The sequence below is a fragment of the Pelophylax lessonae genome (assembly GCF_965119305.1).
Source record: "Pelophylax lessonae genome assembly, chromosome: 6".
NCBI classification, from domain to species: Eukaryota; Metazoa; Chordata; class Amphibia; order Anura; family Ranidae; genus Pelophylax; species Pelophylax lessonae.
This window is the reverse complement of record NC_138773.1, coordinates 331,864,872-331,868,895: the sequence shown is the minus strand read 5'-3', so window position 1 is coordinate 331,868,895 and position 4,024 is coordinate 331,864,872.

Genomic DNA, 4,024 nt, shown 5'->3' with positions numbered 1-4,024 from the left:
AGCACGCTCCTGCCCCCACTAGGCAGCGGGGACTCCGATGCACTGGACCAGCGGCACCGATTACCGCCTGACACCCGCGATCGTTCCCCGCTGAGAGAGAAGGACGGTCGGATGTTGTAAACACAGCTGATCGTTCTTCTCCCTGGAATGATCACAGAGCGCCTTCTATATAGGATCACAGGTCTCTATGGTCATTTCACAAGCCACGCCCCCATACAGTTAGTAATCACTCCCCTAGGCTCACATTTAACCCTTTGATCACCCACTAGGTTAACCCCTTCCCTGCCAGTGTCATTCGTACAGTGACAGTGCATATTTTTAGCACTGATTACTGTAGTAATGTCACTGGTACCCCCAAAAGTGTCAAAAATGTCAGTTAGGGGTCCGATCTGTCCCCCGCAATGTCGCAGTCCCGCTAAAAATCGCAGATCACCGCCATTACTAGTAAAAAAATAAATAAAAATGACATAAATCTTTCCCCTAGTTCGTAGACACGTTAACTTTTGCACAAACCATTCAATATACACTTATTGGGATTTTGTTTAACAAAAATATGTAAGGGGTTACAACCAGGGGTGATCAAAGGGTTAAATGTGTGCCTAGGGGGTGCTTTCTAACTGTGAGGGGGATGGGCTTATGGAATCAACACAGGGACTTGTGTTCCTAAATAGGAGGAGCTCTGTGTTGATTGCTGACAGAACAGCGGTCTGCCGTGTTTTTAAAAAGGCAGACGGCCCGTTCTTTCTCCCTGGGGAGTGATTGTGGATGCCCGTCCCGCAGATCAGCTTCCCCCCTCGCAAATCGCCGCACATGTGCATGCACCCCCATGCTCATGCAGCCGAGCCACTTTGTTGCAGTATTTCTGCGGCAGGTGGTTGGCAAGAGGTTAAATGTACCCATAATGCCACACTTAGAGGCGTCCTCTTCTCTTTTATACGCTACTTCTATATCAAAACAAATTTTATAAAAGAAGTTTGCTTGCCTTGGAAAACGCTCTCAGACCAAGTTACTCTGAATCCAAGGATTTTCTGTATTTTACTCTCCATCGGTAATTCTTTTTGTAAGTTTAATAATTTATTATTTTTCTAGCGTTGCACTGAATAAAACAAATACACAAAAGTCTTCAAAAAAGCCGTAATTTTATTGGTGAATATCTCTGCCATGCTTCCTCATTCAGTGTCATTATAAACGGATCGTTTCTTTATCTACAATAAGACTCGATGTTCTGGAGCTAACAGCGGTCAGACTAGAAAAAATCGCATTCTTTTCACATCTATTTGTGTCTTTTTGCCTAAAAATTGAATAAATAAATAAATAAATAAACAAACAAACAAATAAATAAATAAAGGTAAGTCTCCGGCGCTCGTCACGCGGATAGAATGTGAAAGCTCCTCTGCTCAGCGGCTGCGCTCTCTTCTGATAGAAGGAAATAAAGAAAAGAGAACAATGTAACACTTCTAGCAATGATGTGACAGGAAATAACAATGTATCTATCGTGTATATGTATGATGGGTGGGGAATGGGGGGCGGGGTTTCTATGTTGGTTGCACTGGATGGACTTGTGTCTTTTCCCGATGATTTCCAGAAACAAGTAATGAACCCCCAGCACATTCATAGATCCACAATCGTCATAGAGTGAGAGCACCTACACAGGTAGGAGCTCTCACTCAGGTAGGAGCTCTCACTCAGGTAGGTGCTCTCACTCAGTTAGAAGCTCTCACTCGGGTAGGAGCTCTCACCCAGGTAGGTGCTCTCACTCAGGTAGGTGCTCTCACTCAGGTAGGTTCTCCCACTCAGGTAGGAGCTCTCACTCAGGTAGGAGCTCTCACTCAGGTAGGTGCTCTCACTCAGGTAGGAGCTCTCACACAGGTAGGAGCTCCCACTCAGGTAGGTGCTCTCACTCAGGTAGGTGCTCTCACTCAGGTAGGAGCTCTCACTCAGGTAGGTTCTCCCACTCAGGTAGGTGCTCTCACTCAGGTAGGTGCTCTCACTCAGGTAGGAGCTCTCACTCAGGTAGGTTCTCCCACTCAGGTAGGTGCTCTCACTCAGGTAGCAGCTCTCAATCAGGTAGGTGCTCTCACTTAGTTAGAAGCTCTCACTCGGGTAGGAGCTCTCACCCAGGTAGGTGCTCTCACTCAGGTAGGTACTCTCACTCAGGTAGGTGCTCTCATTCAGGTAGAAGCTATCACTCAGGTAGAAGCTCTCACTCAGGTAGGTGTTCTTACTCAGGTAGGAGCTCTCACCCAGGTAGGTGTTCTTGCTCAGGTAGGATCTCTCACTCAGGTAGGAGCTCTCACCCTGGTAGGTGCTCTCACTCAGGTAGGAGCTCTCACCCAGGTAGGAGCTCTCACTCAGGTAGGAGCTCTCACACAGGTAGGTGTCCTTACTCAGGTAGGAGCTCTCACTCAGGTAGGAGCTCTCACTCAGGTAGGAGCTCTCACTCAGGTAGGTGCTCTCACTCAGGTAGGTGCTCTCACTCAGGTAGGTTCTCCCACTCAGGTAGGTGCTCTCACTCAGGTAGGTGCTCTCACTCAGGTAGGTGCTCTCACTCAGGTAGGTGCTCTCACTCAGTTAGAAGCTCTCACTCGGGTAGGAGCTCTCACCCAGGTAGGTGCTCTCACTCAGGTAGGTGCTCTCACTCAGGTAGGTGCTCTCACTCAGTTAGAAGCTCTCACTCGGGTAGGAGCTCTCACCCAGGTAGGTGCTCTCACTCAGGTAGGTGCTCTCACTCAGGTAGGTGCTCTCACTCAGGTAGGAGCTCTCAATCAGGTAGGTGCTCTCACTCAGTTAGAAGCTCTCACTCGGGTAGGAGCTCTCACCCAGGTAGGTGCTCTCACTCAGGTAGGTGCTCTCACTCAGGTAGAAGCTATCACTCAGGTAGGTGCTCTCATTCAGGTAGAAGCTATCACTCAGGTAGGAGCTCTCACTCAGGTAGAAGCTCTCACTCAGGTAGGAGCTCTCACCCAGGTAGGTGTTCTTGCTCAGGTAGGATCTCTCACTCAGGTAGGAGCTCTCACCCAGGTAGAAGCTCTCACTCAGGTAGGAGCTCTCACTCAGGTAGGAGCTCTCACCCTGGTAGGAGCTCTCACTCAGGTAGGAGCTCTCACTCAGGTAGGAGCTCTCACCCTGGTAGGAGCTCTCACTCAGGTAGGTGCTATCATTCAGGTAGGAGCTCCCACTGAGCTAGGTGCTCTCACTCAGGTAGGTGCTCTCACTCAGGTAGGAGCTCTCACTCAGGTAGGTGCTCTCACTCAGGTAGGATCTCTCACTCAGGTAGGAGCTCTCACCCTGGTAGGTGCTCTCACTCAGGTAGGAGCTCTCACCCAGGTAGGAGCTCTCACTCAGGTAGGAGCTCTCACTCAGGTAGGTGCTATCATTCAGGTAGGAGCTCCCACTGAGCTAGGTGCTCTCACTCAGGTAGGTGCTCTCACTCAGGTAGGAGCTCTCACTCAGGTAGGAGCTCTCACCCAGGTAGGAGCTCTCACACAGGTAGGTGTCCTTACTCAGGTGGGAGCTCTCACTCAGGTAGGTGCTCTCACTCAGGTAGGAGCTCTCACCCAGGTAGGAGCTCTCACTCAGGTAGGAGCTCTCACCCAGGTAGGAGCTCTCACCCAGGTAGGAGCTCTCACCCAGGTAGGAGCTCTCACCCAGGTAGGTGCTCTCACACAGGTAGGTGCTCTCACACAGGTAGGAGCTCTCACCCAGGTAGGAGCTCTCACCCAGGTAGGAGCTCTCACACAGGTAGGTGTCCTTACTCAGGTGGGAGCTCTCACCCAGGTAGGTGCTCTCACCCAGGTAGGTGCTCTCACCCAGGTAGGAGCTCTCACCCAGGTAGGTGCTATCACTCAGGTAGGAGCTCTCACACAGGTAGGTGCTCCCACTGCAGGTGGCGGTTTTATTGGCTCTGCTGATTTACTTTCTGTAGATTGCATAACAAATAATAAAAATCTGCAGGACAATAGTGTTAAAAAAAAAAAGGACGATCGTACTTCTGCATTATAAATAATGAGAAATAAATAGGGGA